Here is a 12311-nt window from a genome sequence, read left to right on the forward strand (position 1 = left end):
AGAAGTTTGCAAGACAATGACTTGCAAACTTCCTTTTTTTCAACATAGCCCATTCATAGCAAATTCCTTTTTTCAACAACACAAAAGGTGACTATACACAGGGACTTCCCCAGATGGAATACAAATTAATCAAATTGACTATATATGTAGTAAGGGACCAGAGAGAAGCTCAGCAGCTAATGTGGAACAGACCATAAATTGATTACATGTAATTTTGAGTTGAAATTGAAGAAATTAAAACAAGTCCATGAAGGACAAAATACAACCTTCAGTATATCCTACCCAAAATTCAAACACATCTCAAGAACATATTTCATGCATTTAACACTAGTGGTAGAAGTCCTGATGAACTGTGTGACAGCATCAAGGACATCATACATAAAGATAGCAAAAGGTTATTAAAAAGACAGGAAAGATCGAAAACAAAGTGGATGTGTTAGTGTGGGCTGACTAGAGAAACAAATTCATAGACACATGTGTATAGGAAAGAGCTTTATATGCAAGAGCAATTGTATACTGAGAAACCATCCCAGCCCAGTCCAGATCAAGTCCATAAGTCCAATATTAGCCCACATGTCCAATACCAGTCTATGAAGACTTCTTCAGACTCAAGAAACACATGAAGTGGCACCAAAGGCAGGAAAACCGCAGACCAGTGGGTGGAAGTCTTGTGGTTCCAGTGGTTGTATGAGCATCTCTATGCTGACAGCGGTCTCTACTTGGCTCCTCCAACTCAGGCACTAGAGTAGTTCCATGTCTTGTTAGCTGGAATGTCTCCCAGGAAGTGTGTGGGCATGTGTCACACCGCCAGCAAGCTACTTATCTCCTTAGTGCCTCCAAATGAGGTCATCAAGCTGTGACCGGATTGACATGCTGTGTTAGACAGGGTTCTCTAGAGAGATAAAACCAAATTCCTGATAATTAAATATATTTATTTATAAAGATAATTAGATATATAACAAGAAATGAACTGTTAAATTATATACAGATAAATATAATAAATGAACAGTTAAATTATAAGCACTACAAATGGCTCAGGGTTTTGAGAGACTAGCAGTTCTTCTCTCTCTGCTGCCAGATCGCCCTCTATTTATATAGAGTGAGGCTATCTCAGCACAGCAGCCAATCACAAGGCAGATCACCAACTGTCAACTGACCACCAGTCCCAACTGCCAGTCCCCAGCTCCAGAGATGCCTTAAAGGGACCTCAACTTACAGAGACACAGTCCACAGGGTAGGCGTCCCACAGGTAGTATAGTCTATAAATTGAGGCAAAGAACGAGCAAGGCAGCCGCACACTGGTCCAATGATCAAAGAGCAAGAGACAAGAAAGATGAGGCTCACTGAGCCATTATCTCTCCGCCCTGAAGTTAATCCCACTTGTATTTATCAGCCAGGCTGGCATAATAAACTATATCACATGCTGAACTCCATCCCTTCACTCTTCAGTCTCAAATTGACAGTAGATTATGTAACCACCACAGTGGATGTAAGCAAAAACTCCTAAACTTTCTCATAACACAGTAGCTCAAGCAAATGAAAGAAGTGATTGAGTAAAAGAGTTGAGCAGAATATTTCAAAGGCAACTTGAGCAGAGTAAAATATTTTAATAAAATGTGCAAAAACCTACACTTAGAAAATCAAAAGGGAGAACACACTTAACATATATGAAACTGAAAGAACTAAAAAAACCTAAAGCCTCCATTTGCAATATTGAAAGAATCTATAACCAAAATACTGAATGATACAGAATGCAACAAAAGAAGATGGAAAGAATACAGGGTTCTGAACCAAAAAGGATTAGTCAACATTTAACTATTTCAACAGGTATGGTCAAGAACAATGGCACTGAAGACAGACGTCCAGATTCACAGAAGCATTGGCCAAAAATAGGCTCCAGGACTCAAGGGAATACCACCTGGAATGTTCCAGCAAGCTGAAAGTACTCATTTATGCCAGGAAATTTGGTACACAGCTGCTTGGCCAATTGCCAGGAAGAGATTCATGTTTGTTCAAATTCCAAAGAAAGAGACTTGATAGAATGCTCAAATTATAGATCGATATCATTAATCGATTAAGGATTTAGATAAGCTAGATAAGCTTGACTGTTTTAAGAATTGAGTTTAGTATCTGATTCTACTTTGTTTATACTGATTTCTTCTGAATATTACTGTTAATATACGGATTTATAGAAATGATTATGGGAAGTATGAAAATAGAGAGCTTGTAAACCCACTTCTTTTGTTGCATTCTATATCATTCAGTATTTTGGTTATAGATTCTTTCAATATTGCAAATGGAGGCTTTAGGTTTTTTTAGTTCTTTCAGTTTCATATATGTTAAGTGTGTTTACAAGTTTCATATATGTTAAGTGTGTTCTCCCTTTTGATTTTCTAAGTGTAGGTTTTTGCACTGGGTTGCCTTGTAAACCCACTTGCCTTGTAGGTGATATCATTGGTATCACCTGCAAGTACGTTTTTGTTGAAGATATTCCAACATGAGTTGCAGCAGTACATTGACCAGATATGCCCTGGATTTAGAAGAGGACGCGGAACAAGGGCCATCATTGCTGGTGTCAGATGGATCATGGCTGAAAGCAGAGAATACCAGAGAAATGCTTGCTTGTGTTTCATTGACTATGCAAAGACATTCAAATGTGTGGATCGTAGCAAACTACTTATAGCGTAAAGAAGAATGAGAATCCCAGAACACGTAATTTGGCTCCTGTGGAACATGTACATACATCAAGAGGCAGTTGTGTGAACAGAACAAGGGCACACCGCATTGTTGAAAATCAGAAGAGACGTGAGTCAGGGCTGTATCTTGTCCCCATATCCATTCAGTCTGTGTGCTGAGCACATCGTCAGAGAAGCTGCAGTCTATGGAGAATGTGGCATCAGGATTGGAAGAAGGCTTCCTAACAACCTGTGCTATGCAGATGGTGCAGCTTACTTGCTCAAAGTGAGGAGGGGCTGAAGAAATCTTTCATGAAGATCAAGGATTGCAGCCTTCAGTATGCATTACAACTCCTTGTAAGGGAAACCCGAAGCCTCACAACTGGACCAACAGGTAGCACAGAGTGTAGGTAAACAGAAAAGATTGGAGTTGTCAAGTACATAGCATCACTCCACACTGACATTTATTTGGTAGCATGTAACAACAGCAACAACATTTAATCATTTAATAAATGTTAATTACTATTTCCTCTATGTAATTATAGTATCCCTTCTTTTTGTTGGACTGGATATCCTCTTGTTCTAATGATACTGCTCTCATTGTAGCTACACAGGGCACTTTTCTTCAAATCACAGAAGAACACCCTGAACCCACCAATAAGGCAGGCAAATAGAGTCTTTTGCCAGGATTTCAAAATAAAATTTAAGAAAAGATCAAGAATTCCTCGCTGATAATTAAGGTATTGTGTTAAGTTGCCTGGACCAAGCTTCCCAGGGCTTTGGCAGCTAATGCCCCATGATGAAATCTAATATGGTGTCATCACTCCATGATGAGCTCTGCTATAAGCAGCCAATCAGTTGAAATTAAGTTTATTTTGGGTGTAGCCTGCTTCAAAAATGTGGATGCTGTGGAAAAGCTTGCTTGTTTTTACTGTGAGCAGATCCTGCCTTTAATTTGTTATCTGACCTAATGCTTCTTGAACTTGAGCTCGTGTCCTGCCCTACTGTCTGCTGATCATGGGAGTTGTCAGCAGTTTGTCATCGTAACTGCTGAACCTGGGTTCATTTGTCACTGCAGCCAAAAGTCTGTTGACTGGCCTCTTCTTGGTTTCACCATCCCTTTTAGCTACTTGAATCAGGAGAGGCCTCCAGCCTGGCATCTGATGCATGTGATTAGAACTTGCTTACCACTACAGTGTGAGCCATTTCCTTGATATAAACCTTTCTCTACCTCTATCACTCACTCACTCACTCACTCACTCACTCACTCACTCACTCATTTACTCAGTCACTAGTTTTGACTCTAGATTTGGATGTTGTCAGATGTTTAACACAGTACTTGTTAGTTTCTCTGTATTCACTGGTGACAAAAAGGAAAAGAGTTTTGAAGGAAGATCCCATTTCAACACTTGCTCTTTGGAAGTAAGACTATTGAAGTAGTTAATTATTTGGTTCTAAAGAGAGTTGTAAGAGGGTCAGTGTGGGATGGTAAGAATGCCTGCTTCAGGTCAGTTTATTTCAGTGTCTATGGTCTAGCATCTGAGTGATTTTAGAAAGCCCTGTTAATGCTTATGTCTCAGGGTTCCCATCTATACAGTAAGAAAACATATTTTACATAAGTTATTATAAAATTCAAATAATTTAATGCATATGGAATAATTTTAAGAATTGTCAAACATAAGACAAGGATCATAAAGGAATATTAAGTGACCAGGACTGAGAGAAGACATGTGAGCATTATACTGAAGTCTGTTCCAAGATAGTTATTCATAAAAACAGTTATTTATAATCATACTTGGCAAGTGATGTGCCAACCATCATACTATGTGCTGAATACATATTATTTGTTTTATTTAATCTTACTCTCACCTGCAACCTAGATCTTACAACCCAAATTTTAAAATAAAAGATTCTAAAGTCGACAGAATTTGAGTCAGACTTTGAACTATATATTCTAGAATTTATACCAAATGTGTGATACAAGAAAGGGAAAACATAAAATAAGAGATATTGGACTCTTCTCTTTGGCAAACGATTCTGTGAAATGAATAACAAACAAAGTACAGATTTGGGGGAAAAGTGTTTGTAAATCACATACCCAACAAATGATTTGTATTGAGAATATGTGAAGAACTCTCAAAACTCAATGGCAAAACAAAACAAATTATACAATCAGAAAATGTGCAAAACACATGAATGGACATTTTATTGAAAGGACATTTGCAGATGGTAAGTAAGCATATAAAAAGATGCTTAGTGTCGATCTACTGGGAAATGCAAATTAAAACTATAATTAGATGATATTATATACCTATCAGAAGTACTAAAATAAAATCATAGTAATAACACAGAATGCTGGTGAGAATGCAGAGAAACCAGACCATCCATACATTGCCGGTGGGAATGTAAAATGTAACAGCCAATCTGGAAGAATGTTTGGCAGTGTTTTTTTACAAAACCAAACATTTGTTTTCCATACAGCACCACGATTTCTCTCTTATGAATTTATCCCAGAGAAATGAAAACTAATGTTACTCACAAACATGCACAAAGACATTCATAGAAGCTTTATGTGTAAAAGCCAAACTTGCTCATCAAAAAATGTTCTTCCGTGGTAAATGGTTAACAAACAATGGTTCATCCAAACCATAGAATACTATCAAGCGGCCAAAGGGAACAAACTATTGATACAGGTAGCAACTTAGATGAATCACAGGGAATGGTGCTGAGTGAAAACAAAATAAGAGAGAAAATGGCAGTGGTGTTTGCCAAGGCTAAGGGAGTGGGCAAGGGCGAGGAAGGTTGCTCACAAAGGTCGTGTAGAAAGGTAGCACCAGAGAACTCTGAGATAGAACTGTGCTGTATCTTGATTATGTATCTACAGAAGTTATAAAGTGACATCAAACCAATACACGAACAGACACACAAACGAGTGTCTGGAAAACTGGTGAAAACACGGAAAAAGCAATAGCACCTGGCCTCGGTCGCATGTACTATAACTACACAAGGGCCTATGAAATGTCTCTGTCTCGCTTCCCATCGTTAGACGGGCATCTGGAAAACGAAAAGGATAGAGATACCTGTGAACTGTGGAGGAAACCCTCTGGACACACACACACAGACCCCAGCTCCCTAGCCGTGTCTGTGGACCAGGTTCCCTCACTCTGATGCTTGCTTTCTCGGGTTGAGCTGCCTACCACAGCGTCAACCCACCAGCCACTCCAGGAGAGAAAGATGAGACTTTCTGTTCCCATTTTTATAGCCTTTGAAACCCAAAGAGACAGTGCTGCCCTCATAAAGAGTTGTTAAGAGTCAGAATTGTTTCAAATACAGGGATTTTTTTTTTTTGGTATAGAAAATGGAAATAGCTCTTATGTTTAACCCCAATAGCTAGCTAGTGTAAAATTTAACCCACATAGCTAGCTTAATGGCTAACACAGGTTCAGCAATCACTAAATATTTATTCTTATTAATAGTAAAGGAGGACGTGGTTATGTGGACTGTCCTATTTAATACAAAATTCCATTTGTTTATAGAAAGTTAATGGACAAGCTGAATACTCTTTTTTGAATGTAATTCCAAACCATTAGATTCATCTGGAGCATTTTTCTCATCCCTGAGTGGCGCAAGCAGTGGACACCTTCAGCTGTTAACAAAAGATGTGAGGGTGGACTCTACCCAGAAGCCCTCTGAAGAGAGGTCTAGTGATCGGCCTCTGAAAAAGTAGTCACGGAAAGCTGACTATGGTGCCCAGCTCCATCCTGATGCACACGAGTCTTCATATGTCAAAGTCGACAACGACAATTTGTTTTTACACTTTCAAACATGATCAACACTAGATCACCATCCCCAGATATTCTAACTTCAATGACTTTCGGTGGAGCCAAGATATTTGTTTGTTTATTTTAAGCCAACCTCGGGTGATTATTATGTGTAGCCATGGTGAAGCACCACCTCTGTGCAGGAACAGGGTCTAATTCCACCTGCTGAAAGGTTTCAAGCTGAATTGGTCTGAAACGTGCTGACTTTGCTAGTGTTGCTCTCTTAGGTGTGGCTGCACATCTTCCCTCACCTGAAGACTGTACTCCTTTCTGGGTGCACTTAGTTGACACCTCACTTAGATGGCTGCTAACTTGGAGACAAGCCTTTATGATCCCAGACACTGTTTTACCTGATATTCCAGTACCATCTCATTTCTTCACCCCATTTGCTATAGCACCCATATCTTCTGTGTACCGAGCAGGACCATGATGTGAGAACTAATTGTTCCTAAGTTGTAGCTGGGACTGAGTGAGAGTCCCAAACCCATTCTTGGACCTTTTTATCTTTGTTTAATCCATCATTGGCTCCTTTTCAAAAGCTCCTTGTTAACTTATGGTAGAGAGTCTTGTGGATCATCCCCCTGGGGCATAACAATCTTCTGTAAATGTTGTCATTGATTAGTGCCTAGTACTAATTTTTAAAGACCTGTTGAGAAATGGATATTTGGCTAATGTAGGCTAACTCCACATCACAGTACTTGAATTATTCACTTGTACAGAATAAATCCTTTCATAGCTGGACGCTCTTTACACAAACAGTAGGGGTTACTTTTCAGGGAAACTTTACAATAATAGTCACTGAGAATGCCAGTCACAGGTTTGCCAGAATAAAACGTCTCTTAGTACAGCATGGAGGGCATTGATGTAGCACGACCATGTTTGTCTGCCTACCAACAGTTCACCAACAGCTGTCTTCCGCTTCCTCAGACACCATGGACTTTCTGATTTAAGTCCTCAGGTCACAAGTGTATCTGAGTAGAGTCCAATTCACGAAGTGGAGTTTCTGCGTCAGCTCACATTGATGCAGCCTCTGGAGCACGCCATGAGCCTCGAAGGTCCAGGCTTCAGTGCCCCAGCATTCCTCAGGACCTGGCCGGTCCCCCAAATGCACTCAAAAGCCGGGATTAGTGTGGCCCATTTAGTGCATACTACCAGGATCGCTCGCCACCTAGGGTCCCCAAATGCATTTTCAGTCATTCTTCCCCCAACAGGTGGTCAGTTCTCCCACTTTTCCCACCAACAGACATGCGTTCATGTTCCCCAAAACCTGTTTGCTCCATTTCCCCTCTCCTGACTTATTTTTTCCATCAGTATCCCTCATCTCTGTGATAGGGCTGTCAACCTGTGTCAGGGGACCTCATCATAGATGTACATGGCAGCCACTTAATAGACAATATTCCCTTCCCCTCCCTTGATCATTTGATCCCATTTGACATGAGATGCCCTCTGGCCAAGTGACCCTCAAAATCCTTAACAAGAACAGATGGTGCATGGTTCATTGGCACCAGTCAGGCACTCTACCAGACTGTCTGCCCACTTGACTAACAGACTAGATGCCCTACGAGCACGAGCATGTCCCCATCCTGATGCTTGTTCCTCATACAGTATTTGACCTTTTGTGGTTGACCAACTTCACTCAGCATAATGTCTTCCAGATCCCACGATGTCTTAAGGTGGTTCATCGTCTCATCATTATGTTTTAGGGACTTGTAGTACACCATTGTATGTATATACCAGAGTTTTTAAATCCAATTTTCTACTGATAGGAATTTAGGCTGTTTCCAGCTTCTCGCTATTGTGAACTGTGTTGCAATGAACATGGGAGACCATACATCTTTTTTCTGATCGGTTTCTATTTCTTTGGGGCATATGCCCAGTAATGGTATTGCTGAGTCATATGGTAGTTCAATTGCCATCTGTTTTAGGCATCACCATAGCACATTCCACAGTGGCTGTGTGTATTTCCAAGTGAATTAGAGCACCAAATCTCATCACACCCTCTCCAGCATTTATTGTTCTCAGTGTTTTAAAATTGAGCTAAGGTTATGTGTGTTAGATGGTATCTCATTGTTGTTTTGACTTGCATTTCCCAGCTGGCTGATGACCCAGAGCTTTTCCTCGTGTAATTATTAGCCATTTGAGTGTCATCCTGTTTGAGTCATCTATTCAATTCCTTTGCCCACCTTCTCAGAGGGCTGTAGGTTTTTCTTGTTGTAAACTTGCAAAATTCTGTAGATTTTAGTAATTAGTCCTTTTCCTGTTATGTCCTCACTAAATATCCTTTCCCCTTCTGTGGGCTCCAATATTACTCGTCTGATGAAGTATTTCAATGTACCCAGTGCTTTATTTTTAATAGGTTTCAGTCATCTATTTTATCCTCCATGGAACGTGTTCCCTTTATTATTGCTGAAAGCTTGTGTACTCCCTGCAGTAGGGCTCTTGTCCCAGTTTTCTCATTGATGATGCTGATAGCTTTGGGTTTTACATCTAGGTCTTTGATCCACCTTGAGTTTGTTTTTGTGCATGGTGCGCGATATGGGCCTTGTTTCATTCTTCCGCATGTGGATATCCAGTTTTTCCAACACCATTTATTGAAGAGGCCGTCTGCTTCCCATTTAATGTGTATTGGACCTTTAACAAAATCAATTGTCTGTATGCAGATATTTTTATTTCTGGGTTTTCTGTCCTGATTCTTTGGTCGAGTATCTATCATTATACCAGTACCCGGCTGTTTTGTAAACTGTGGCTGTATAGTAGGATTTGAAGTCAGGTAGTGCATGACATCTACTTTGTTCTTCTTTGTGAAACATTCTTTGCCTATCTTAGGCGTCTCCCCTCTCCATGTGAAGTTACTAATTAGTTTTTCCATTTCTTGAAAGAATGGTGCTGAAAATTGGATCAGGATTGTATTGAATTTCTGCATTGCTTTAAGTAGTATTGACATTTTCACAATATTGAATCTTCTGATCCACAAACATGGGATCTCCTTCCTTTTTGTAGGCTCCTCTTGGTTTCTTGTAATTATATTCTCTAGTTTTCTTTGTATAGGTCTTTTGTTATTTTGATTAGGTTTATTCCTAAGAATTTCAGATTCCGTGTGGCTATTGTGAATGGTGCTGTTTTCTTGATGTCTTTTTGGTATTCTCATCCCTGGTTCATACGAATCCAATTGATTTCTGCTTGTTAATCTTGTCTTCTGATACTCTCTACTCAACTCCTCTCTTGTTTCCAGCAATCCTGTTGTGGACACCTTAAGACTCCCGATACATAAAATCATATCGTCTTCACATAGCAAAAAATTCACTTCTTCTTTGCCCAATTATACTCCCTTGATTTCTAAGGGACATCCTTGTCATGTTTCCTTATTCAGTGGAAATGTGTTCAGCTTTTCTCTATTGAGTGTAATATTGAGTTCATTTTTTAATGTAATTAAATTAGTTATTTAAAATACAACATCTTTGCTTCCTACTTGCACACTTTCATTCCCAAATATACACATTGCAGGGCTTCAAAATCAGTCACTACAAATCTACCTCTTGCCCTCCCACATGCTAAATCCATTGTCCTAGGGGAGCTGGCAGGTCCTCTCTACCCATGTCTTCTCCCACTTTGAGTGTCGATGGTCCCTGTGGCTTAGCAGTTCTAGGCCGCGCCCAGAATAAGTGTGGAAGTGCTGCTTTCGCTGTCTTGGAATTCAGTTGCTAACAAGGCCCATTGGATTCTACAGAAAGGCCTTGGAGGAGGAAATGCTACTAGAAGGACAGATGGTGTGCAGGACAGCCTGGCTCCCTGCACCAAGTTTAGGCAGGCAGTCATTTTTGACCTTCAAGTCCAGCCCGTCCTAGCTGCAGCACCTGTCAGAGACTCCTAAGTAACCTAGTAACTGCTGGAGCGGAAGTCTTTCCCAGCCACCTAGAGAATCATGGGAAGGCCTTGTGGCTTCTATGTTACTACATTTTGGAGGCGTTTGTTTTGCAGCAGTAGAGAGGTGAAACACTCAGTCTTTATGACTTCAGGAAAGATGGACGCATTTTGATTAGTGTTCATAATCAATGAAGGTCAGCAAAAAGGAAAACCCTTGGCAAGATGAATTAGTGCTCAGTTGTACGCAGGCTTCAAGAATGCCACTGATTTTTTTTCTAAAGAAATGTAGTTCTTCTTGGTGGTTATCAAATTAAGCACATAAGGATATACACTGCCCTCACTATCAATGACAATGATAATAATAATAATAAATATTAGTATATGAGGAAATTCCATTATCTGTTAATTCTTTTTTCTATGATCTTTTAGATCCGTAGGATTATGATGGAGGACTCGTGGTGGTGTAATGGTTATATGTTGGATTGCTAGCTGTGAGGTCAGCAGTTCAAATCCTCTGACTGCTTCAAAGGAGAAAGATGAGGCTTTTTACTCCTGTAAAGAGTTACAGTCTTGTAAACCCACAGGGGTAGTTCTACCCTATAAGGTTACTGTGAGTCAGAATTTATTCTGTGGCAGTGAGCTTGGTTTGAGTTTGGTATTATAACTTTTTTTGCTTCGTTCGGCCAAAATATACTTGTGTTAAAGGGCCATAGAAGGTTCACCTTAGAGATGAACGTCAGACAGAGAGGCCAGCACGGAAACATATTTTTATTGTGCCTGAACTAGGCAGTTCAAGGGCTCTGGGGCTGGCAGCCCAAGAACAGTCCTTACACACAGATTGCATTTTCATTCTTCAATACTGTACAGCTAAACGGTGTTAGCATTTCTTTATCAATTGATCAACAGAAAAATATGGAGCATTTTACTACCACTGTAGATATGTAGTAAAAAGGAGGTTTGGACAGGTGAAATGTGAGGGGGAATCAAATCATTTCCTAATACAGATTAAACCCACTGTCATCAAGTCTCAGCCACCCTGTCTAGGGGTTTCTGAGACGGTGAATCGATACCAGAGAGGGCAGCCTTGTCTTTCTCCTGCAGCTGGTGGGATTGAACTGTTGGCCTGGCAGTTCCCAGGCTAAGGCCATTAGATGACATGCAATAAACAGCTGAGAGAAAGCCAACTTCTTTTGGGCTCTGAGCTTGTTCTGATGTGAGAGTAAAATGAATACTCAGGCTTCTGTTGAAGGGTCTCAAACTGAGCATTGCCGATTACTCTGGGCCATTAACAACCAAGACCAGCTTGAATAACCATGGCAACAAGCAGCAGCTAAGTGCAGTATAATCACACTGATTACCATAGAATTAGCACAAAACAAATGTTTATTCTTTTCCTAAATAGATGTATTATGATGATAATAGCTTCCTGTTTATCCCAGGTTTTCTACCAGCTTCCATCACCACTCCTGCATCTCACAATGGGGAGAAACCCCTTCCTTGGCATTTTGTTCCTGCTTGCTTTGCTCACCAAGGAGAGGGCAGGGGTAATAGGTAGCTGCCCTTCCATTCCCCTTCGCCTCTCTCCGCAGTCTGATGCACCAGAAACTATCGCTCACACAATGGTTCATCAATCCCTGTCTGGACACGGGAGGGCCGTGCTACCCTTGAAGTTTCAGATTAGACTGACCACCTTGAATTGCAGCACATGCATTGCAACCTTATGAATTCAGGGTCCACAGAGCATGCTCCAGGATCCTGTGTGCTTTAGGCGTATGTGGTCTATGACCAGGTAGATAGACTCAAGCCTTGCCTGTTGTTACCTGTCTCTGCCCCTGTGCTGCTGTACCTAACATGGACAAGACCAGCCCAGGTGTGACTCAGGCAAGCAAGTGGAGACTGAGGTCTAGTCACAGCCTCCCCGCTTGTGGGCATTGTGAGGTGTGATGACAGC

The sequence above is a fragment of the Echinops telfairi genome, unplaced genomic scaffold, assembly GCF_000313985.2.
Source record: "Echinops telfairi isolate 266 unplaced genomic scaffold, ASM31398v2 ScPeMD7_7409;HRSCAF=8447, whole genome shotgun sequence".
NCBI lineage: Eukaryota > Metazoa > Chordata > Mammalia > Afrosoricida > Tenrecidae > Echinops > Echinops telfairi.